This window comes from Rutilus rutilus, assembly GCF_951802725.1.
Source record: "Rutilus rutilus genome assembly, chromosome: 1".
In the NCBI taxonomy this organism is placed as follows: domain Eukaryota; kingdom Metazoa; phylum Chordata; class Actinopteri; order Cypriniformes; family Leuciscidae; genus Rutilus; species Rutilus rutilus.
Window position 1 is genome coordinate 16,430,554 of NC_140209.1, and position 26,855 is coordinate 16,457,408.

The window sequence follows — 26,855 nt, forward strand, 5'->3', positions numbered from 1 at the left end:
TACTTTCTTACAACAGATCAGTAAATATATCTTGGCAATTTATTTAGACACGAAGAGACATCAAGATTCAACTTAAGAATCTCAACAATGGTGACATGCTTCATGTTGCAATGCATGCTGGGAGCCTTTCAGAATGTCTGATATTTTACAAGAACGTATTGTTGGTGAATATAATATATTAATAAGAAATAACCACTTTTGATCAGGAATAAGAATCAGCGATTTTTTCGGAACAGGAGTCAAACTGCCCAACAAAAGGACACACTGAGCACCCTAATGGTGACCAAACATTTTCAATAAAACATCAACATCTAAACCTCTGTTAATTCTCATAAAGAACTTCTCTAGATGAATGGCAGAAATAAAGTCAATCTGGTTAGTAATACCAGTGAAGCTGGTAATGCAACATGATCTCATGAGAATACGTGTGTATTTTTACGTAAAGTGTAATTCTACCATATGTACATTTACTTACGTTTTATACACACAGAAACGTATAATACTGACGTATTTACAGCTCTAAAACGTAAAATATTTACGTATTAACAACTCTACCGACGTCCATATTTGTACGTATTCTTATTTATGCATATTAAAATCGTGGCATTAATGTTTTAAATCTATTGCATTCAAATGTCTTATCAATTACGTTTTCAGTCGCATTTATTATTATTAAAGGGATACTCCACTTTTTTCGGAAATATGCTCATTTTACAACTCCCCAGAGGTAAACAGTTGAGTTTTACCGTTTTAGAATCCATTCAGCCGATCTCCAGGTCTGACGGTACCACTTTTAGCATAGCTTAGCATAGACCATTGATTCTGACGAGTCCAGTAGCATTTCTTTCAAAATGACCAAAGAGTTTCAATATTTTTCCTATTTAAAACTTGACTCTTCTGTAATTAAACTGTGTACTAAGATCGACGGAAAATGAAAAGTTGCGATTTTCTAAGCCTATATGACTAGGAACTACTCTCATTTCGGCGTAATAATCAAGGAACTATGCGGCTGTACCATGAGTGCAGCAGGCGTAATGATATGACGCAGCGCCTGAAAATAGGTCTAATAGGTTAGACAAACTTAGTCCCGGTCACGTTGGAAGAAGTTACCGAGCTGGGGACTATTTTCAGGCGCTGCGTCATATCATTACGCCTGCTGCACTCATGGTACAGCCACACAGTTCCTTGATTATTACGCCGGAATGAGAGTAGTTCCTAGCCATATAGGCTTAGAAAATCGCAACTTTTCATTTTCCGGCGATCTTAGTACACGGTTTAACTACAGAAGAGTCAAGTTTTAAATAGGAAAAATATTGAAACTCTTTGGTCATTTTGAAAGAAATGCTACTGGACTCGTCTGAATCAATGATCTATGCTAAGCTATGCTAAAAGTGGTACCGTCAGACCCGGAGTTCGGCTGAATGGATTCTAAAATGGTAAAACTCAACTGTTTAACTCTGGGGGAGTTGTAAAATGAGCATATTTCCGAAAAAAGTGGAGTATCCCTTTAAATGCAGTTTACTCAAGAAATAGGCTAATAACCATTCGCTCTGTTCGTGCCTTCTGCTGCAAACTCGTTTCGGAGGATTAGCCTACATGCAGTTACACAAGAATACACTTTAAAACCTTAAAAATACCTTATTTAATCGTTTAACCATTTTGTAATATTTAGTTTATTTACAGTGAGACACAAAATGCGTTTTCTCCAATAGAACAATAATACACCAAAACCCAACATAAATTCACAAAAGACATCAATTTTATTAGCTTGATAATCCAAATCTTTAGAATCCATACGTTTGCAAGAAAGAGATCCAAATTCAGCCCTTTATCCAGTGAGTGATCTTCATCTCCATTTCACAGGCTATCAGCAGCGCAGTCTGTAACCGTCAAATTCCGCGCTCGTGATGAATTCAAATTCAAAAATTGCGCCCTCAAGAAGCGTTACGACATGTTTTACGGCAGTGATATCAAACGGTCATTGGCTCTCGCCACAGATTGCGACATGCCGTATTTCAGTCGGTAAACTACATTTGAAATGGAGAAGCGACACAGAGCGAAGCCGGATTAACATTTTCTTGGATTAATAACTTAAATTCTGCTCTGTACCTCATTCAAAACTATTATACTGAAAGAGAGGACTGTGACTGCAACACATCGTCATGTGAACGACTTTTGGTACCGGTTTTGACATGTTCGCAAATAAATAAATTATTGTGATTACACGTATGTTGTAATTTTTCTTCATAATTGTAGCCTATGTAGTTTTAAGAAATTGTTATGGGTAGGTTTAGGGGTAGGAGTAGGATTAGCTGCTAAAAAAAAACTTTTAATGCTATATTGTTAATAAAATTGCCATTTCCCACACATCTCTGTACGTTTTGTCCTTTTTATATTCTGTATAAAATGGGTAGCTGCTAACTTTATGTTTAGGTTTGGGAGTGGGGTTAAGGGATCTTCCATTTATCTATAAAACGTACGTTTTCTATCTTTGAAAATTACGTATTAACAATGAGACCAGGCTGTCATGCATTTATGGATATACGTTGAATCTATACGTATTTTAAGTTGTAATACGTAAATATAGATACGTATCGAACCTGAAATAACGTCCATATGATACGTAAAAGTCACTATAATACGTAAATATATATACGAATTGGATCGTTTTTATTTACGTCTAAATATGTACGTTTCGTGTGTGAGATCAGGCTGGGTAATGCTGTTTGTGGAGTTGTTTAACCCTGTGCTGAAATCTTGAGAGCTTTAGGCAACATCCACACAAAGCCAGAGCTTTCCCAATTGCAAAAGCGATCGTCTCAAGAAATATCTGCGTACACACAAAACCACTGAAACCGACTCAAAACAATGTAGTATACATGTCAGACCAGTGTGTAGCGCGTAATTCTGCCACAGAGATATTGTGATATTCTGCCACAGATATATTATTTATTTGCTTTAGTCTGACCACCAAAACTTTAACATTTATGCTGGATTTATGCCATTTAAAGCATTTAAAGGACATTTGCAGATCTGTTTGTCAATTTATTTCTGCGCAGGAAGCTAGTTTAGGAAGGAAACTAGTTTAGGGAAAACAAGTTAAAAGCTGGTGATCTATAGAGTGGGGACGTCAAGGACGAGACCCAATAAATAGAGCCAAGTTAGGTTAAATAGAAAGAACCAAGTAGCAGGTGATCTATAGAGTGGGGACGTCAGGAACGAGACCCAATAAATAGAGCCAGGTAGTAAACAAAAAGCTGGTGATCTATAGAGTGGGGACATCGGGGACGAGACCCAATAAATAGAGCCAGGTAGTTAGGTTTAGGGAAAATATCCTCCACAATTTGGCGAGCCAGAGATCCAGGAGTCCTCGGAATCTCCCTCTGTCGGATCGATGGGAGCGAGGAACCACGTTGTCTTCACTCTGCCAGACTGCAGAACCCTGTTCGACAGAGGGACCATTCCAGACGGGCCAAAAGGACTTAAAGTATTAAGGTAGGACAAACAGACCTCAGCAATTTTCCTTTAAAATGCTTCTAAATTAATTAAAAGGTTTAATTAAAAATTGGCTATTCTGTTAAGAAAAAAAATGTTTTACCTTGTCTATTAAGGGCAATGAATGATTATGGTTAAATTCAACCAAATTATTATGTTGAGTATTTTATTTGTTGTGTTTGAGAGAGCGCCCAGAAAGCTGTTAATTAAACTTTGTTCTGCAAATAGCAACTAGTCATGCTGGAAACCAGGTTTGAGAGGGAAAATACCCTGAGATGCTGCAGTACTGAAACTTGCTTTTTGTATGAAGTTTTGTCTGAAAAAGACTTTGATTTTGATTGAATTAAATAAAGGTTAATAAAGAAAGATAAAGAGAGAAATGTTTAAATGTTGAGACAAGATCAATAGATAATTTAAAAAAATGAAGAAATTTTTATGAGTTAAACTTTGATTTATTTATGTAGATGAGATATATAAAACTGAGCAATAGGTGCTCTTAAAGTGATGAATAAATAATAAGATATTAAATGCACGTGTTTAAATGTTATACTTTCTATATGAAGGCGTCTAGAATTTGTATCCCGTTATCCCTTGTGATGCAGAGATTCTAAGAGATTATGGTTTATGTTAACTAAGATAATTTTTTGTGCATTGTGCATAGTATGAGAATGAGATTGTGTGACCAACTTTAAATAGAAATTGTGATTTGAACAAGCACATAACAGACATATTACAGTCATTTTATTTAGGTTTCTTATAAAAGAAAGAAAAGACAAAGAATTATTTTTGTTTACATTATACACTGTATTATAATTAGAGGAGTTTTCCTGCTTTTTCCTGCATCTTTGCAATGAAGAAAGCTTGCTTTTTTCCGCAATGAAGGACTATGCTTTTTAATAAATTGAAGAATTGCTGTGTTGTAAACCAGAAGAGACTTTTGGAAGTTAAGCTGTTTAATTTGATTTTTGCGGTTCTCTGAGTGTTCAATATTTTAGACAGCTGCCTTGAAAAGTGGGATGACTGCAGAAAAATAAAAGAGGAAGTGGGGCCTGCAGCCGCCCTCCTGAAAGAGGAAGTTGAGACTTCTGAGAGGGGTGAGACAATTTTGCCATGCATTATGACATTTTGTGGCAGGAGATGCAAAAGCACTCTAACACTTTGAATCTGCTTTAAAAAGGTACCAGTCAGTAACAGCCCTTCTGCAGGAAGTTCAATAGCAGAAGTTAACATTCAGTTAAAACTGAGGCTGGATATGGCAGTGAGAGTTACATAAAAGCATTAATAGGTTATTGACATTGCAGAATTATATGGAAAATAAAAATACAATATAGGCCACAAGGCGTCTAAAGAGAAATTATGTCTATAGAAAAGTAAAAATATTGGTCACTCCATTTCATTTGGAAGTTAATTTTCTAGATTCAATAGAAACAATGTTTTCTAATTCAAAATTTTTGAAATCACATGCTGTCATCACAAGGGGTACGAGATAGAAATGTTATTTTCTTTTTGTCCATGGATCAAAGATTGTTTGAAGATTTCTAAATCTTCTTTTAAATAGCTTATGAGCAACAACAAAAAGTTGGAAAATTGAAATTGTGCGATGAATGACAAATTGCATTTGAGAAATTAAAACGGATTCTCTCAACTGCAATTGTAGGTCTATACGGTCATTATTAATAAAAGTGTTTAATCTATTTGATTTTTTTTTTAAAGTTAGGTTTATGTTCACTGTGTAAACTCAAATCAAATGGCGACTGCATTGGACAATTGAAAATTGATATCCTAACGTTCAGACACTGTTGCAAGGGGAATGCCACAGTGTGTCTACGTTCAGTAGTTTCTGTCATCGTCGAAGTTGTTAGCGTTCAGATTTGGTGGTATTCCACTCCTAATAAATATATATATTCCCCATTCAATTCATAAACTGCTAAGGCAGACAAGAATGAATGAATGAATTAATCTCTGGCCAGAAAGGGGTGTGTGAAGGTGTGTGAAAGTGAGTGTGTGAAATATGGTGTACTGAGACAAATAAATTGTCAATCAAATACAGCTGTATCTAAATTTATAAAATATGACACACAGGGTAAAATTTGACCCCACAGATTAAAATATACCCAACAAAATAACGACCATGGATGATTTTGGCTAACTATCCTGGGCTGAATTATTGTTGTGGCAGAAATAAACAATGCCACACACACACCTGCACAGCGTATAACTTTGGGAAGGCAGAGAGCAAGCTAGCTTGCCCTGTCCACCCCATATTTAAAGGGATAGTTCACTTTGAAATAAATTTTTTATATGTTTTAGCTTACCTCAAGGGCATCCAAGATGTAGGTGTCTTTGTTTCCGCAGTAGTTTCAATTTTGATATTTTTAGGTCAAACCGTTCTTGTCTGTCAGTCATATAATGCAGGTCTATGGTCACTGTCTCAAAACACAAGCACAGAGTCCAAATTAAAACAATTCCCCACGTCCAAATGAAACAATTCCCCATCATAAGTACACATTGATGGCATAAGACACGAAACGAGCGGTTTGTGTGAGAAAATGAACAGTATTTATATCGTTGTTATCTCTTGAAAACAGCACACGTCCAAATGATCTGACGGCGCGGACGGGTATAGATATATACATAGATGTCGCCTTGGCTACTGCAGTTCATTGGAACGAAACCGTAGCCAAGCGAAATCTAGTGTATATATCTATACCCGCCAGCGCCGTCAGATCATTTGGACGTGTGCTGTTTTCAAGAGATAACAACGATATAAATACTGTTCGTTTTCTCACACAAACCGCTCGTTTCGTGTCTTAGGCCATCAATGTGTACTTATGATGGGGAATTGTTTCATTTGGACGTGGGGAATTGTTTTAATTTGGACTCTGTGCTTGTGTTTGAGACAGTGACCATAGACCTGCATTATATGACTGACAGACAAGAACGGTTTGACCTAAAAATATCAAAATTGAAACTACTGCGGAAACAAAGACACCTACATCTTGGATGCCCTTGAGGTAAGCTAAAACATATAAAAAATTTATTTCAAAGTGAACTATCCCTATAACTTTTTCCTTTTACAGGATGTCATGATGGATCTCATCGAACAGAACTGATTCTGTTCCAAATATAAAATATTGTCTTATTACTGTTTAACATGAAATTTTACAGGTCTCATCAAAAAAGGATGACCGGTCAGACAAGCAGATGATGATACATGTTGCCACTAACAAAAATACTTAAGGTCTCCATTCACAGGTTGTTCTTATGGTTCATTCCACAAACAAGGTCCAGTGGAGTGTGGTTGTGTTCTGAGGAAAAATCTTGCTACTGTCAGCAAGGTTGGAGTGTATGACACCTCCGTCCAAACTTCTCACCTTAAACTACACCAACCAGCCTGAGCAACGCCAACGCCTACGACAACGCACAGCATCAAGTGGGGGGACAAGGGCGTGCTAGTAATGTACCTCCCTTGCCAACGAGGGAAAGCCCATTGCAACAGTTTGCAAAGAATCACCTTGGTGAAGATGGAACGTCCATGGAGCAACGAGATGATCAGCACATCTGGAGGAAGATGTGTACCAACTAATGGCTTAGAATACTGTAATAATTAATTTTGTGTGATATTTATTGATGTTTTATTTGGTTCAATCAATCTAAACTGTAGGACTGAGTATTTAGATCTCATGATTTGAACAATTACTGATTAATTTGAATATTTCAGGTACTCGTAAATTGAGAAGAGGAAAATCTCCTAATTCTATAGGGACTCTAAATAGGTACATTACTGTAAAAATAATAAATAATCTAGGGACTATTTTGAAGAAACTTGAGGGTTTTAGAACCCTAATTCAGATATCATAGATGCTAAAAAATTAATAGTGGTAATAATTGTTCTCTAATAAGAGAGGATAAGTTACTTTGCCGGACTAGGTCCGAATAGATAATAGGGTAAACTTCTATAGCGATGAATGAATGACTAAATTAAATATTTTTAGGTGTTTCCATTTGTTAAAATAGCAAAAGAAAACCTTTCAAAAGGAGATTGATTTTGGGGAAACGTATTTAATTTCTGAATTATTATTAGTTGAACGGCTTTATAGCATAACCAAATCTCCAACTTAAAGATTTTAATGCTTTAATGAAGCCCAGAGCATTAATTAAAACAAATTATGTAGGGGGCACAAAGTTAAAACCTAGACCAAGAACAATGTAACACTTTTGAATTTGAATTTGAATTTAACACAACTGAAATGTTCAATTTAAAACTAAAATGAATCTAAACAGTTAAGACATTTCAGTGAAATAGAATATTTGCTCATAAAGCAAAATTCTAAAAAGCTTTCTTAATTCAGAATGAAGTTACAGATTTAGTGATCTGGATCAATGGATCCATTATGAATTATTCCGCATTGCCAACAAATAGAGGCAGGACATGTTATGTCCATCAGTTAATTCTGAAAAATAGGACTGTAGGAAGATAAATAGTTAAAGATTAAATGGCATATCAGTAGCTAAGGCTATTATCATGGCAAGAGCTGAGTACATTTTAACTTGTTTGAAACAAAACAATACAATTATTGATATTTGTGTTAAGGATAAAAATGAAAAGATTTTAGAACTTTTTTGGTTAGATTTGGTTAGACACAGATCCTTAAATAGATCTGACTAAGTAAAACAATCGCCTGCTTGAATTAAAAGCTAACAAAATAAGGTTAAGAAAAATGGTTAATCAGAAGTATCCTTTTAAAGGCCTAATAGATCAGTGAGATTAAAAATCCAGAGAAAGATGATACTTAAACTTGACTCAAGGTCTACTAAAGTTATAAAGGCAATGTACTATGGTATGTTAAGTTTTTATTGAAAATGGAATTAGATTGCTTGAAGATATAATGTAGGGAAGAAGATGGTATGTGTATGTGGAAGATGGTATGTGTATGTGGTAACATTGGAAAAAGGTGGTATTTTAATTACAACTTAGGATGCTGATTGAAGGAATATTTGACAGGTATTATAAAGTAAAAGATGGAACATGGATATGATTAGAGATATAGGTGGTATTAAAGTCATTGACTTATAATGGTAAAGGTAAATTAGATTGCAGGTAAATCATGCAGTTATGGAATAATTCATTAGAGTAATTAAAAATCCAGATATATGTATTTGGTCGTATAAATGATTACGACCAGAGAGGGGAATGTGAATGAATTTTAATTAATCAACTTTAATTAATCAACTAACATTTGTTTTTCTTGCGGAAAAACTTGTGACTTTGAGTGTATGTGTCTATGGGTAAAAATACCATAGTTTTGGGAAGTGAAACTAGACAGTCTGTTAGAACAAATTAAGTCATCATTAGAACCTTGTGATAAGTAATCACAAGATTAAAGTTTGCTTTACCTAGTAACAGAGGGGTTTGCATATGAAGAACCAATCAAATAGTGGGGAAATTATGTAATGCATCATGAAATTTATGCCATACCTCTATACTATAAAAACTGTTGTATATGTGTTTTATGGTGGGATTCTCAATGGAATTTGTCTGAGATCCTCCGGCCTTGCTTCTTGGGAGAGATTTCCTGAGAACTGCTCGGGAAGATCTCCTGGCCGTGATTAAAGTATTTAAAGGACATTTGCAGATCTGTTTGTCAATTTATTTCTGCGCAGGAAGCTAGTTTAGGAAGGAAACTAGTTTAGGGAAAACTAGTTAAAAGCTGGTGATCTATAGAGTGGGGACGTCGGGGACGAGACCCAATAAATAGAGCCAGGTTAGGTTAAATAGAAAGAACCAAATAGCAGGTGATCTATAGAGTGGGGACGTCAGGAACGAGACCCAATAAATAGAGCCAGGTAGTAAACAAAAAGCTGGTGATCTATAGAGTGGGGACATCGGGGATGAGACCCAATAAATAGAGCCAGGTTAGGTTAAAGGGGACATATCATGCTAAAGCCACTTTTTTAGCCCTTAAATGCATTTTGTTGTATATTTGGAGTGTTTAGAAGTACAGAGAAGTTGAAATTATTCTCTTCAGGTGCTTCGTTGATATCTTTATATTCTGTTTTGGCCTTATTTTTCAACCTGTTCCGATTTTTCTGTTATCTATGACGTTTTGTGAACTATTACGTCAAAGTATTTGCAGCGGAACTGCCAAAAAAGGACATTGACTTCCAGCCCAACACTTCCAGCCAGGTAGTAAACAAAAAGCTGGTGATCTATAGAGTGGGGACATCGGGGACGAGACCCAATAAATAGAGCCAGGTAGTTAGGTTTAGGGAAAATATCCTCCACAACCTCTAGGTCAATCATCACTTGATTAATCATTTAGTTATCTCATGAACTGCTTCACTCTGTAGTGTGCACACTGAGCAGTGTTCATGTAGGCTAACAGGATTAATAAGATATAATAAATATACACCATGAAGCATCTTTTAACAGTAATAAACTGTAAATTAAGTTTACATCAAGCAACCTGCACAGCTCTCAGTAGCTGGCCTCCTTTACACTAACAGTCAAATTTTCTAACGTAAACTCATATATAGTATATAGTATAGAATATAGTATACAAATAGAGATATAGCATAGAAAGCTAATTGCACTTTAATGATCTATTGGGATTTAAAATTTCTGTTGAGTTTTGTGGGTCACCATTGTGCAGAAGAGTAGAGCCTGTTTAAAGTGTCTTTAAATAGTCTTATTTAAAGAGCGATATCAGTGTAGTTGCTAATGCAGTGATTAATTCATGCATATGTGCTATTTTCTAATGGTTAGCTTGAGGTATTAAAGTTGAGTTGATGCTTATATGGTTATATTTGGTTATGGGTTTGTAGTTTAAATTTATATTAAGCAATATTCTTTATTAGTGAAATCTTAAAATACAGTCACAGTATTAACATACTGTTAAATATATTACAATAAGAGAACTGTAAAATTAACATTAAATGGCTGTCACCTCTGCTGCCAGTATAATTATATACAGACTGTTAATTTGTAATTTAATTGTGTTTTTGTAGTTTATTGTCAGCTTGCCTTTTTCCTGTTGTAGTCTCAACATATTATTTCAGTTGATGGTCTCTGACTGTTTTTTCCATTAATAGTAAACATTATTTCAGTCAGAACCTGCAAACTGACAAAAACTGTGAAATTTACCATAAAAAAAAAAAGGCAGCTGTGGTTGCCAGTATTTTACCGTGAAAAAAATGGTAGCTGCAGTAGCAACCTTACTTTGGACTTAAATTTACGGCAAAAACAAAACAAAAAAAACATCAGCAGGACTTGAATGTGTCAATTAACGTATTTATTTGATACAAAAAACTGATTTGACTTGAAAATGAACTGAAAATGTGTGCCTACCGTAAAACTTCAAATAATAGCCCGGAATTTTATTTTCCCAAATCGCTGAACTGCACCGGCTTGTATTTGAGACAGGCGTCTATATGAGACAGGCCTTTAATTTAGTGTTGAGATGTTGTTCATTGAGTGTAGGAACAGAGATAACGATCCTAATATGACAGTAGGAGGTTACCAAATCTGTGTTTGTGTTTAACAAATCAGTTAATGTAAGAATTAGCCTTCTATATTTCTGTATGCCTAAAGGGGTTCGCACACCAGACGAGAAGCACAGCGCCACGTCTTTAAAGGTGAACTAAGTAACTTTTTTACCTTAAAGGGATACTCCACTTTTTTCGGAAATATGCTCACTTTACAACTCCCCCAGAGTTAGAATCCATTCAGCCGAACTCCGGGTCTGACGGTACCACTTTTAGCATAGCTTAGCATAGATCATTGAATCTGATGAGTCCAGTAGCATTTCTTTCAAAATGACCAAAGAGTTTCAATATTTTTCCTATTTAAAACTTGACTCTTCTGTAGTTAAACCGTGTACCAAGATCGACGGAAAATGAAAAGTTGCGATTTTCTAAGCCTATATGGCTAGGAACTACTCTCATTCCGGCGTAATAATCAAGGAACTGTGTGGCTGTACCATGAGTGCAGCAGGCGTAATGATATGACGCAGCGCCTGAAAATAGTCCCCAGCTCGGTAACTTCTTCCAACGTGACCGGGACTAAGTTTGTCTAACCTATTAGACCTATTTTCAGGCGCTGCGTCATATTACGCCTGCTGCACTCATGGTACAGCCGCACAGTTCCTTGATTATTACGCCGGAATGAGAGTAGTTCCTAGTCATATAGGCTTAGAAAATCGCAACTTTTCATTTTCCGTGCGTGTCCGGTGTGCAATACCTCGAGTTGTCATAGACGCGACACGGCGCTGCGCTTCTAGATTATTGGCAGCATAAAAAAACGAAACAATGTGACAGCCATGGGCTGAACAATACAAGTTACCGGTATTATCCATCGAGCCTATGAACTAGTTGCCAGAAACACATCAACAAGAAATAATGAAGGCTACTCTGTAAAACAACTGCAATCATGTGATACAAAAGGACCCTATTCATCACTATCATCATCACCGCGATCCTCAACTACAAGTTCATTGGTGAATTCCTCCTCCTCGTCGCTCTCCTCCACTTCTCCCTCTCTCCGGCCTCCGCTAACTCTGCTTGCGCTAACAGTTCCCGCCCAGATGCACAGGGCTCTCTTGCGTGCGCAATCTGCTCCATAGAACTGGCTTAAACAGACGATATGACGGGTTCTCTTACGAGAGGTTCTCTCGTACTGTGTAATATCTTACGCTACGGTCTCTTTTCCGCGAGATACTGAAGCCAGAAATTATCCTTAATTTTGGAATAATGCAAAACGCGTTGCAGCAGCATGCAGACATAGGCAAGACGGCTTGCGCGCCTATTGGCTGCCCTGCGGCAACTGCAGCAGCCTATCGAGAGGCCCCGTGGTGACGTCAGAACCAATGGGGCGCTTAGCACCCATTGCGCCAAGGCCTGCCGAAACGGGCGTGGTCTGGGCCTATAAATATAGCTCAAATCTGAAATCTGGTAATCTGATTTTTCATCTCTTCAGCGAAGCTCACGCATCGCTGTATCCTGAGAGAAGAAGCCGCGCCGCCAGAAGAAGCCTTTCAGTGGGACAAGCTCTGCATCTGAAGCCGCTGGCCACGCCACCTTCAGCCGCCATTCCTGCTGCGCTATCTGGCGCACCATATCCTTTCACTGCTAGTGTGTGCTCGTACCCTCTGTGGCTCGTGCCGAGCCCCACTCAGTGATGGGGACCGCCATGTTTTCTGCGTTTCCTGCCTGGGTGAAGATCATGCAGCTCTCGCACTTGCTGACGGCGGATGCCCTCACTCCGAGCTATTGCAGATGGTGACTCTGAGGACTCACATGGCATTTTTCACCGAAGCTGCACCTTCGCCCGCTGTGGTGCCGTGCCGTAAGAAGCGCCGTGCTCAGCGGGTTCCGGAACCTCCTTCCGCCGATCGAAGCTCGCCGGTTCGCCCGCCAGCTTGGCCGCCTGCTTCGCCTGAGTGTCTTACTTCCGGACAGCGGCCGCCGTCTGCCACTGCTTCCGTGTTGGACGACAACGAAGAAGTGCCGTTTGTAGAGGAGGACAGCTGCTCCATCCTGGCGTCGGGCAGTGAGGATTGGTCGAGCTCTGTGGATCTCGCACCCTCTGCTCGCGAACCTTCCGGGAAAAGGGCTAGCATCGAGGCAGAGCTGACGCGTCTGCTCACGCAGGCCATGGAAAACCTCGGCCTTGAGTGGTCGACGCCCGCGGAGCCTGCGCACAACCAGCTGGATGGTCTTTTTATTCAAAAAGACCGCATCTCGCCGCCTTAAAGACCCGCGCCGTTTCTTCCTGAGCTTCAAGAAGAACTTGCAAAGTCTTGGAGCGCCCCCTTCTCAGCCAGGTTGCATACCTCTGCTTCGACTGCTTTTTCTGCGTTGGATGGTGGTAAAGACAGAGGCTACCATTCTCTTCCTCTGGTGGAAGAAGCTGTAACAGCCCATCTTTGCCCGCCCTCTGCTGGACGACGCGCTAAGACGGCGCTACTATCCAAAGCCTGCCGCACTACTTCAGCTTTGCACAGTCGTGCTTACAAACGCCCCTTTGCAGTCTGCGTCAGCGCTGCACACTATGGACACCCTGCAGATTTTCAGGCCGACCTTCTCCGAAAATTGGACGAGGGAGGGCTGGAAGCTATCAGCTTGCCGGATTTAAGAAAAATGTCCGTTTTCACAGCATAAATTCATGTTTTTACAGGTTGGTCCCATGGACTTTTATTGTATTTTTCGATAGGTTCCGAGTGCCTGACAACTGTGAGGGGGGTGAATTTTTTTCTAACTCGTTAGTTTAGATCGTATTTAGATATAAAATGTATGACAAATAAGGGCGTGGTTAACTTTGATTGACAGCTTGATTGACAGCTGAGCATAGGCTGTGCCGCGTGGAATTCCTGAAATTTGACGTCTCGGCCATGATCTAACGCAACACAAATATCGTACATAAAATGGGTTGCTCTGCTATAAACTGCACTAACCGACACTGTAGGAGCTCCAGTTTTTCCGGTAAGTGACAATCCACTACTATTTCACGTAACTAGTGAGCTCTATTTAGCATCAATGTTTGTGGGCAGTTGCACTGCAACAGTTAGCATGTATTTTAACTTCGACGTTTCATATACTAGTATTTAACCGAAGCTATAGTTTGTGAAATTAAACATTTCTCGTTGTTAGTGTGTTTTTTTGTTAGCTTAGACAGCCATTATGAAAGTATAAGTACGTAGCCTAAAATGTATAAAAAGCCATAAAACGATTTGCCAGGGGAACAAATAATAGATTAATGATATCAAAGATCGTCCGTTAGATATAGCCTACACAAGACGAATTATATCCCATGTTTAACCACTCCACTAGACTAGAGACAACCAGTGGCAAACGTTTGCCGCTCTAGCCGAGGTAAGGCTGTTCCAGGCGGGATACATAGCGCTGAGCGCCCGGTGATCCCTTGGATCTCACAACTCCGCAAACGTCAGATCAAAATTTTAAATAGGCGCTATCTGTATAAACAAACAACATATTTGAGATTAAAACAACTACATTCTCGACTGAAAAACTCTTAAAACTACATTTCGTGACACAATAACAGTAGTATTTTAAAATTTCGCGGTCTTTCTCCTCTGCTATTGACGCAACTTGAGATTACAGCTGGATTTAGCATTCTACATTAAGCTACCACATAATAACACAAAAACAGTTCACGTTAGCCCGGACCAGAGCCATAGAGAGAAATTCTCTCTATGGCTCTGGCCCAGACTCATCACACCGGCTCAGTCTCACACAAAGCCCGCCCTTTTACCCATATATGGATTGGCCAGAAGGTGGGCGGGGTTAGGATTTCCCAAGATTTTCAAAGATGGCGCCGCCCATACCACCCATAAACGGCCTCAAAACAGTTATTCAGAAAGTCTATGGGTGACGTCACAGACGCTTTGTCCATATTTTTTACAGTCTATGATAGAAACCTATCGAACTGTAAACACGATCATAACCTTCCTGTGGCCACAAGGAACGATATTTTCGTGTTTTAGACAATTCAGAGATTGTGATAGTAAAATCAAGTAGAGCTATAGCTTAGATCACACTTTCAGGGACTTCAGTAAGGGAACAATGAGACCGATTCAATTCAAAATATTATGGAATTTAATAACGTAAACTAAAGATTACACATACTATTTCAAACACGCAGGAGTAAATACGCATAGCAAAACAAACAAAAATACAAAGCGAATCGCAACACTAAATATTGAAAAGAGAGAGAGAAGAGAGGGAGAGAGATAGAGAGTTAACGAGTGTGTGAGTAAGAGATGGAGAGAGAGAGAGAGAGCGTGTGTGTGTGCGTGTGTGGGTGTGTGAGAGAGTAAGTGTGTGTGTAAAAGGGTGCATGTAAAAGATAGAGTCAGAGGAAGAAATTTAAGAGACCTTTTCTGGCAAAACAGTTCAAAACCAGTTACTTCAAAATGAGACCCCAAAGGCTTTAGTAATATCTAGACAAACTTAACACAGCAGTTCTTTCCGGATTGCGAATTTAAGAATGTATGTTACTTTGCTCTGGATATGGCCCCCTTTGTGCGTCTGTGTGGAAAGGATGCGTGAAGCCACGTGTTCGCAGAGTCTTCAGGGCGGAGTTGAGGTGATGGTAACTCGGCTGCAGAGCGGACGCAAACTTTGCCAAACGATAATTTAGTCTTAAGTTGGTTAAGTTGGTATTTAAGGAAAACTGTCCCGCGCCCACATTCACTCGCAGACATCACAAACCCCACGGGGTTCCCCCCGCTCGCTCTCTCTCAGCAAACTGCCCTGAGAGAGCTGAGCGTGGGCAGGCTGCCCACTGTGATCAGCGCGCCCCCGCCTCGAACGCTGCAAGCATGGCGTCTATGTTACAGCACACCAAAGCTCTCCGGCCGCCACTTTGTCACGGCCAGAGCCCAGATCTCATTCAACCCTTAGCTATTCATGCAAATGCGTAGGCGAAGCTTCCCGGGGTATCAGAATGGGTGCTGAACATTATAAGAAGAGGCTATTCGATACAGTTCCCGAAATCGAAACTACGGTGAAAGAAGAGGTAGCACACCTACTTCGTACCGAAATAGCAAAACTGTTGAGCAAAGGGGCCATAGAGCCTTTATCTCAAGCTCAGAGCGAAGGGGGTCTGTACAGCAGATACTTTCTGGTACCGAAGAAAGACGGGGGTCTCAGACCCATTCTGGACCTAAGGCAGTTGAACAAAGCGCCGGTTCAAAATGCTCACGACCAGGAAAATCCTCACGCAAATTCGCCCAGGGGACTGGTTTGTGTCAATAGATCTGAAGGACGCGTATTTCCAGATACAAATAGCGTCACGTCACAGGCGATTCTTGAGATTCACCTTCGAGGGCCAGGCATATCAATACATAGTCCTACCGTATGGCCTGTCTCTAGCACCCCGTACATTCACGACGCTCCCCTGAAACTTCGGGGGATGCGAGTTTTGAACTACTTGGACGATTGGCTGGTTCTAGCTCAGTCACACTCAGAGCTCATAGAACACAGGACCATGTTACTCGAACATCTCGAGAATCTGGGTCTCGAAGTCAATTGGGCGAAAAGTTCACTGTCTCCCAGTCAGAGAATATCTTTTCTGGGCACAGAGCTGGACTCGCTGTATATGACAGCGCAGCTATCGCAGCAGCGCAGACTGGACATTCTGCGTATGACAGAAACCTTCCGCTGCGGTGCTATAGTCCTGCTCAGAGAGTTTCAGAGGATGCTGGATCTCATGGCCTCAGCATCATCGCTACACCAGTTGGGTCTGCTTCGCATGCGCCCACTGCAGTTCTGGCTGAAAGCGCGAGTAGCGCGCCGAGCGTGGACCACCGGTCTTTTTTGCCTCAAGGTTGATCAGAAATGCGTTTCAGCTCTGAAACCTTGGAGAGCGATCGACTGGTACCAGTCAGGTGTAAGCCTGGGGACTTCCTCGAGTGTGAAGGTGGTGTCTACGGACGCCTCCACCTCGGGATGGGGAGCGCTGCTCGAGGGCAGGCTGTTCTTCGGCCAGTGGTCAGAACGGGAAAAGCTGCTACACATAAACTGCTTGGAGATGATGGCAGTCGACAATGCACTGCGGTGTTTTCGTCCCCAGATAAAAGGACACCATGTCTTGGTCCGTTCCAACAACGTGTCAGTGGTGGCCTATATAAATCGCCAAGGAGGTATCAGGTCCCGAAACCTTCACAGGCTGACGGAGCGCCTCTTGGTCTGGGCTCAGCACAACTTGCGCTCTTTGAGAGCAGCGCACGTGCCTGGCCACCTGAATGTGGGACCAGACAGACTGTCCAGGAACAATGTTCCAGCAGGAGAATGGTCTCTACACCCACAGACAGTCCAGTTGTTGTGGGAGACATTCGGCAGAGCGGAAGTAGACCTGTTTGCGTCTCAGGAAAACGCTCACTGTCCGGAGTTCTTCTCCAAGAGCAGGGATGCGCTGGCCCATGTCTGGCCCCGCTGCCCGCTCTATGCTTTTCCCCCTGTCACGCTCCTGCAACCATTCACCACATGCTCTATTAAAACAATGATCTGACTGGCTTAACTTAATCTCAACTGGGAGTTTGTTCCATTCCATTGCTGCCGTGTACAAGAAGGTGTTTTGCCCCGAACAGCTCTTAAATCTACAAGGAACTATGTCTGTGGCACTACCTCTTGTTGAGTAGCTATGAGAGTTCCTAATAAGCTTAAAATAATCTTTAAAATACTTTGGCTCATTCCTATACAAAATCTTTGGTGTTGTAACGTAAATGCCTCTGGGTTAATGCGAATTAGCTCAAGGATATAGGGAATTTTAGAAATATTAATAATCATAACTCATGGTCATAATTCATAAATCGCATATGCATTTACTTTATCAATTATAGGAAATGCCTCGTTCTGTAACTGGTCTCGTCATCCGTTATTCGTCCAGCGAATAAATGTAAGACTATCACAGTTAAGAAGAAGTATTCCTGTTTACAAAACTCCAAGAAAGTTTATCTTCTGGCCACGGACATAAAGCCTTTTTGGGTTTATAAATTAAAACTACTCAAGGTAGTCTATAGCCTAATATAGAGCCTGTAGCTTTATAGATCTTTTAAATTTCATTGACTTCATAAAAAGTGGGTTTTCAAACACAGAGACAGTTAAAGTCCCTGTTAAGTCAAAATTAAGTATGTGGTCTGAGTTTGTCATACCACTGAAAAATGTGTTATTAGCCACCCAGCCCAATTTAAATGATTAAAAAAGCCGCCAACTAAATAAAATAAGCTATCAAAATCTCGAAAAAATGAGCAGTAGTCTCAGCTCTCAAACGCTGGGGGCGTGTCCGCTGGCTGCGCTGAAACCACGCCCACTCACGGGAAATATGACTCGCGCACAGCTCGTGCATGTCGGCGCGACGGGAGGATGAAGGCCGAAGCGGACAGCGGGAGATAGTCGGTTCGGCCCCATTCACCAGTAACAGCGGATTATCAGTGAATTCCAGTTGCCTCCAACGAAAGTAAACTATCCTGATCTCTACAGAGGCGGGTGTGGTGGTGATCAGCTCTCCATCAAGGTAACGTTAGCTCTTCACAAGATAAATCCACCTCTTCTTGATATGATCATTTTTCAGAAATTTAAATAAGGACACCGATCTGTTTTCTAAGTGATTGCATCCAGGGAATACGCATTTACATGACGAAGGCATAGCCAGAGCCATGGGCATAGTAGCTAGCAAACTGTAGGCTGTCTGATAGTAACTCGCGATTGAGCGATAGGCTTAGTGTGTCATCAAGTAGGGGCCCAATCAAGCTCAGGGGGTCGCAGTGCGTCATCGAGCCCCCGTTTTAGCCCCGCCCAAAAAATCCGTCTCACAGCAAGGGTGAAAAACTGTTTAACGGTCTAACTCCACAATTTAGTACTTCACAGTTCTCAGTCTTTGTAACATGTTTTAGCAATACATTTCTAGCACTTATAATGTGTTTAGAATTTTTTTGTAGAATTGCCTTTACAGGGACTTTAAAAGTATAAATGGGTTTATTAATAAAATGCCACACACTAGAGATTATAGAAGTTACAAATATAAACGTACGTAAAATGCAAACAATAAAACAAACAAACATTTAAACAAACATGACGTGATCGGAATGAATGACATGAAAGAAAGAAAGAAAGAAAGAAAGAAAGAAAGAAAGAAAGATATATAGAGAAGGGAAAAGCTAGTAATTATTACATACAGGAACCTAAGTTCACGAGACACCTGGAATCACTTTTAGGCAGATATAAATATACTTGCAAGTTTGGTCTCTGTTCGAGTGATGCTGAGGCAGGAAGCAAGCGAGGACGGTGTCCTGTTTCTGCTGCGTCTTCCGGTGTCGCGGGAAGCTTGAACGGCTCACTGAATGTAACGTTTACCGGAAAGTAAGATACATCTCCCGTTACGGAAGAGGCGAGTATATAACTTAGTTGCAAAGAACGGCAGCTTCTACATGACGTGAGGGCATGCGTCCCCGAGGCCAAAGCAAGGGCTGGGAGGAGGAGAGCTGCACGTGGAGGTCAGAGCGAGAGCGAGGTGAGAGAAGAGAGATCGATGAGAGAAGAGAGAGAGGAAACTGAAGGTTTGGACTTTTATCAGTGTCCCATGTACCGTCCCCTTCTTCGTGGAGGACGAATCAGATCTTCTGATCCGAGGCGGGAAGAAGTTTCTCTGTTGTGAAGAAACGCCTACTTTGACTGTCATGTGAGAGATCGAAAATAGCATTCATATTTAGAAATATGGTATTTCCTGGAATAAATGTTCTTGTATTCTGCTATCGGAATTCAACTCCGTTAGATTGAGAGGATTACAGAGATATCAAAAATAGAATATAAACGTTGTGGTAATGCAAAGATGCATTATTATGCATTAGTATAGGCATTTGCAGTTCAATTAATGTTACAATAGGACATATATGTTTCCCTATGGTTTACACAAACCTCTTAACACAAAAAGGGATATATTTAGTACATTGAAAAGTGACTTTAGGGGTAAACAGTCCTTTTCTGTAGTAAGTTTCCGTGTGTGTGTGTGTGTGTGTGTGTGTGTGTGTGTGTGTGTGTTGGAATGTCTTCTTTCCTGGGCCATAAAGTTTTATGGTCTGAGGTAGGGTTACAAAACCATGATTCTATTTGAGACCCTAAATTGCCTGGACCTGCCGTCCAACGCACCCTCCTTCTGGTGCCAGCCACCGTCCATGTCCGCCGTGGTAAAATCTCCGATTCCCCGAAGAGATTGATTTTCAGGCCCAGGGCACTGATGAATGTCTCCCGATAACAAAAGGCAGAGAGATATTATCAACTTATCTCTCCTGCGTTCTCTTTGAACAATGCCATGCTCGTATTTGTTTGCTGAGGAGTACCTCCAAGAATTCGCGAGGATCACGTTTCGTCTAGAAAAAAAAGACTTGCAACTGCCAAGCGGTTTTTGGTCATATTCCCATTTACAAACTTGAGCATTAAAAAATGGGTGGTTTAAAAAGTTGCAAACAAAGGAGTATATTAAAAGGGCTACAAGAGCACCTGTAGCACCTGTAGAGCTTTCTCAAAACATCAGGATTATGCGTTCTTTCTCCAAGAAGAGCTACACTTTAGTCTAACTGGAAAGTAAGGCTTTAACTGAGAAAAGTTCCCTTAAACGATAGACTCAATGACCCCTGTGACTCCCAGATGTATGTATTCATACATACAGTATGAAGCTAGTAGCTTCTTGCAGGCTATCATTTTTAATAACAATTTCAAACTCGCGCGAGAACTGCGGTCTTGCGCATGCAGGATTTTGCGTTATTTCCTTATCACTTCTCGCGTGTTTGGTTGCGAAACGTAGTTTGCGGACCAGACAGGAGTTGTCGCGATTCTTCCTCCTGAAAGTCATGCAGTGTGAAACCTCCTGTTGCCGATGCATCGTGCAGTGTGAACACACCAGCATCTGAATGTTACCCTGGATAGTCATGCAGTGTGAAAAGAACAGTGACCCAACTACTTTGAAAATCGTGCAGTCTGAACTCGGCATTAGTAGTAGTAGTAGTAGTAGTAGTAGTACATTTTATTGTCATTGTGCAGTAGTACCATACAACGAAATTTGCTTGTGCATCCTCTAAAAAACAATGCTCACATTCATATACACATTCACACAATAAATATAGTTAAAATAACAGGGCATCCAACATTACACTTAAGTTCCATTGCATAAAGTCCATTTCTATAAAGTGCAACTGTGCTGACTGGGAGGTAGGAGTGCATAATTGTTCAGTTCTGCGATGGCCCTTGCGTTAAAACTGTTCTGCAGCCTAGAAGTCCGTGCTCTAAGAGCCCGGTACCGTCTGCCAGATGGAAGCAGGGAGAAAAGATGGTTTGAGGGGTGTGTCTCGTCCTGTAGAATGTTACGTGCTCGGCGGAGGCAGCGGATCTTAAAAATATCATCCAGTCGGTGCAGGGGAAGTCCAATGATTTTTTCAGCAGATCTTATAACTCGATCAAGAGATTTCCTATCCTTCCCAGTGCTATTGGCATACCATGCAGTCATCCCGTATGTTATGACACTCTCGATGGCACATTGATAAAAGATCTTAAGAAGCTCGGCAGACAAATGGCTCCTTTTAAGTGTTCTTAAGAAGTAAAGTCGCTGTTGCGCCTTTTTAACCATAGCGGTAGTATTTATCTCCCATTTGAGGTCCTCTGAGATCATGATCCCCAAGAATTTAAAACATGATACCTTTTCCACTTCCTCGCCATTAATTATGAGGGGTTGAGGGTCCTCCTTACACCTTCTGAAGTCCACTATTATCTCCTTTGTTTTCTTAACATTCATGGTCAAATTGTTGTTTTTGCACCATCCTGTCAGTCTGTCAACTTCATCTCTGTATGCATTCTCGTCGTCGTTTGAGATTTCACCCACCACAGTTGTATCATCCGCAAATTTTATCATTGTATTCGAGGGGTGGGTGGAGATGCAGTCATACGTGTAGATGGAATATAGCAACTGGCACAACACGCAGCCTTGCGGTGCTCCAGTGCTGACGGACAGGCTTGAAGATTGGTATGGGTCCAGTCTCACTGTCTGTGGGCGATCTGTCAGGAAATCCTTAATCCACATACACAGGCTGCTGCTAAGACCCAAGTCAAGAAGTTTGGTGACCAGCTGGTTAGGAATAATAGTATTAAACGCTGAACTATAATCGATGAAAAGCAGTCTCACGTATGTCTTCCCCTTGTCAAGGTGTGTCAGCGCTTTATGGAGGGCTGTAACGATTGCATCTTCTGTGGACCTATTTTCCCTATAGGCATACTGATGCTGGTCCAGGTTGGTGGGAAGGACAGATTTAACATGCTTCATCACCAGCCTCTCAAAGCACTTTGCAGCAATTGGGGTGAGCGCTACAGGTCTATAATCATTCAAGGTGCTGATGTGGCATTGCTTAGGCACTGGAATGATAGTTGCTGTTTTAAAGCAGGTCGGTACAGTTGATGTGGCCAGAGACATATTAAATATGTCTGCAAAGACATCTGCGAGCTGGTAGGTGCATTCTCTGAGCACTCTTCCTGGGATCGCGTCCGGTCCCTCTGCCTTTCTAGTGTTTACAGACCTAAAGCTGCGTCTCACTTCCTCTGCTGTTACTGTAAATGTAGAGTCTGTATCAGCAGGGGGGGGAGCAGCTCCATTATCTGGCCCTGATGTTTCAAAACGGGTATAGAAGTAATTGAGCTCCTCTACCAAGGAGGCATTGATGTTTGTAAGTGGTTCACGGCTGGCCCTGTAATTGGTTATTTGTTGTATTCCTTGCCACACACGTGTTGGATCTTTATTGGTGAAGTGACCCTCTATCTTTTCCTTGTATGCTGCTTTTGCCTGCTTGATGCCCTTTTTCAAGTTGTACCTTGATGTATTATATAGTGCTCTGTCCCCAGATTTAAATGCTGTATTGCACTCCCTCAGAAGGACATGGACCTACACCGTCATCCAAGGTTTTCTGTTAGGAGGGATCTTGATGCGTGTGTTGATAGTAATGTTTTCAACACAAGTCCTGATGTAACAGAGAACAGTAAAAGCATATTCATTCACATCCCGATTAAAAAACAAAGTCCAATTTGTTCGCTCGAAGCAGTCTTGTAGCTGTAGAGATGCGTTTTCAGGCCACCTCTTAACAGTTCTCACAGTAATCTTCTGCTTTTTAATGACAGGGCGATATGCTGGAATCAGGGATAGTGACAAGTGATCGGACTGGCCCAGGTGTGCAAGGGGGAAGGCTCTGTATCCCTTTTTAATATTAGAGTATACACAGTCCAGTATGTTATTCCCTCGTGTTGCACATTTAACATGCTGATCAAAACTGGGTAACACTGTTTTAAGATTAACATGGTTAAAATCACCAGCCACAATAAAAATGCCTTCTGGATAGTTGTTTTGCTGTTTATCTATAGCTGTTAGTGCATGACCCAATGCCAAGTTACGATCTGCGTCTGGTGGAATGTAGACCGCTGTTACCACGGCAACAGTAAATTCACGTGGCAAATAAAAAGGTCTACACTTAACAACTAGCAGCTCTAGATCAGGTGAGCAGTGCTTATAAATAACAGTAGAATTTGTACACCAGTCCTTATTCACATATATGCACAGTCCACCTCCACGGCTCTTACCCGAGTTCTCTGTTCTGTCACTCCGATGTAATGAGCGACCCGCTAGCTCAACTGCTGCGTCCGGGATCCCCGGGTGTAGCCAGCTTTCAGTGATAATTATCACAGAGCTGTCCCGTGTGGTTGTCCAGCTTGATATGTCTAGATGTAGTTCATCCATCTTATTGCCCAGGGATCGGGCGTTCGCGACATACAGGCTAGGAAGTGGTGGTCTGTTAGGAGCCCTCTTTAGCCTAGCCAAGACGCACGACCTGCAGCCCCGCTTTTGTTTTCGTTCCCTCCGCCGCCTCCGGCGCTTGACATTCGGTGAAACAATCCATGGAGACGCCGGTGCTCTGGCTATTCCCGGTAAGATATTATGCGAGTGTTGGAAGACACTCGTTACAGGAACTTTGCATATTCTCCCAATATACAATAATTCCTCTCTGTTGTAGAATATATATGGTGTAGCCCGGGAAGTCTTAACAACAAAAAATAGTACAAACAGCAGCCACATTAAGCATTGTTTTAAGGAGCACTGAGCCGCTGCGACTATGCGCGCCGCCATTGAACTATACATTAGGTGTCAGAGCGCATTCCACGAGAGGCATGGCCTCGTCGTGGGCTTGGTCTAGCGGGATTGCCTTGCAAGATATCTGTATGGCGGCAGGCTGGGCCTCCCCGTCTACATTTATAAGGTTTTATAAACTAGAGGTTCCCACCTTGCAGGCTAGGCTGCTTTTGGTCTAAGGATCAGTATTGTCTGCCCCGATGCTTTCGGCCCAGAATACTGAAACTTTTGAGCAACGCTCGCTGATCGATCGTGCAACTCTATGGGCAGTGTGTAAGACCCGTATTATTCATCAGACCAGGCCGAGTTTTTCGCCCTGGCTGTGTGGAACACTATCATTAATTGCTCCTTATAGGATGCTGTTTATTACAGGAATGACGCTTTCTAGCCTCTCTTCCTGGAGTCTTGCGAGTCCCTGATGATTTATGCACTCGGGCCCAGGGCACCTGCCCTTGGGACTTGGTATTGGATCTCAGCATGCACGGCGTTTTACACTGTGTTCCCCATAGCGTAAGATATTACGCAGTACGAGAGAACCTCTCGTAAGAGAATGTACTCGGTTACTAACGTAACCTCGGTTCTCTCTAGAGAGGGAACGAGTACTGCGTATCTTGCCGTGCCTGCAACGCGCTCTGGTTCACTTCTGCGATGAAAAACCAGATTACCAGCCTTTCGAGCTATATTTATAGGCCCAGACCACGCCCGTTTCGGCGGGCCGTGACGCAATCTCTAGAGAGAACCGAGGTTACGTTAGTAACCGAGTACGTTTTAGAAGATTAAATACAACCCGAAACTAAAAAAACAGACCGGGCCTCTATTTGAGACCGGCCTTTATTTATTCAAACCTGTAGTCACACCAGGCGTGTAAAAGAGACAGGCGTTTATTTGGGACTCGGCTATTATTTGAAGTTTTACGGTAATCTACTAAAAAAAAAGTCTAAATAAGTGGTTCAGATGACCAAAGTCTAAATAAGAGGTTCAGATGACCAAAGCACAAGGTTTTCTTGCATAATTAACATTTTAATTGTTTGGTCAGACATTTACACATTCATAAATCTGGGATTATGTTAAATGTTATGTTCTGTATGTTAAATATGAATATATAAACAATTATTGCACAAATAAACAAATGTGCACAGTACCTATAACTGCGCTTTGATCTGCTGCTGATTGCTGAATGAGATGCTAGATGCACACGCTAAATGATCGACCTACCCGCTACTCTAATTCATTTCGTTCATGAATGACATGTACCAGTTCATTCAATTCGTTCATGAGCGAGATCTCTCTCGTTCATACTCTAAACAGTGTGATCTCGTTCAGTGATGGGTGTATTTGCTCAGTAGATCCAACCAAGAGGATTTTAGGCGAAATGGCTGAAAAAATCATATAAACAGTAATTAAAAATATGATTTAATGGATTATCACTTTCGACCAATAGGTGGCGCAGTTACAAAACTGATGTGATGTGGTCAGAGTAAAGTGACAATGACACATACAAAGTTTGGTGTCTATATGTCAAGGCTTTGCAAAGATAAAGCCTGAATAGTGCTTTTGGCATCATGCCTCAACTTTGCTGTTGCAGTATACGAAAACGGTTTTGTCTATCGACACGAAATCCATAACCTTTAGTTGGCACAGTCTGGAGATGATACGATTCGATTTTGATGAAAATCGGACAAACGGTCTAGGAGGAGTTCGAAAAAGTAGGTTTTGAATGTAAATCAAAATGGCGGACAGGAAGTTCGGCCAAATAAGGTAAACTTGGTATCTATGTTCTTGGCTTGACCCAAGGAATCTATTAAGACCAGTGGCATTACAAAAGGCAGATTTATTCAAAAGTTATTAGCAGTTTTGGAAATTTTGTTATAACTTTTGACCAATAGGTGGCACTGTCTCGAAATATTTTGGGTACCTTCAGGGGATGGTGCTGATGGCACATTCTGAGTTTCGTAATATTACACCAATGCATTTGTTTAGTATAGCATTTTATTTCACAAAACTGTATTGAAGTCAATGAGAATTTCATGTTTTGTTCTATTATAGCGCCACCAAGAGGCTCAGTCCCACCATTTTTTGTATGTGTCCTCAGAGTGAGCCCATACATCTGTGTGTCAATTTTGGTGAAAATATCTCAATTCGCTTCGGAGTTATAGACATTTATATGAAAAAAACACGTAAAAAATGACTGACACATGATATTGATTGGATTTTACTACCCCTTAGGGCCCTTACTATCGATATTTTCGCATTTGATCATTAAAGTTTAGTTACCGACCTATGTTTCCAAACTTCTGATGGTGGTTTCGTCTCGATCGGACTAGCGGTTTCAAAGATATCGGCAAATGTTTAAGAACCGGTAATGCGTTCTTAAAATACAGCATTATGGTACAAAATTCAAAATGTCCAACAGCCAAAATGGACGAAATGGTAAAATTGGATATCAGTCAACTCGGCATGACTCGACCACTTTTATGATTTTTGGACAAACCGTCCAAAAGTTATAGGCAAAATAAAAACAAATTCGTATCTCTGGACCAGTATGTAGCGCAGCGTGTAGCCTCAGGTCATGCTTGTGATGACATGTACCAAGTTTGGTCTAAATACGATAAAGCGTAATGGAGATACAGCCTTTGGTCTGTTTTCACAAGCGCTATGTAAAATTAGTTTGCGTATTATCTTT

The 26,855-nt window shown here is 41.0% G+C and overlaps 1 protein-coding gene across 8 annotated transcripts in view; it reads right to left on the minus strand.

Moving 5' to 3' along the window:
- Positions 1-26,855, minus strand: part of LOC311290784 (interferon-induced very large GTPase 1-like) — an 80,808-nt gene that overhangs the window by 16,530 nt on the left and 37,423 nt on the right. The window lies entirely within an intron of this gene.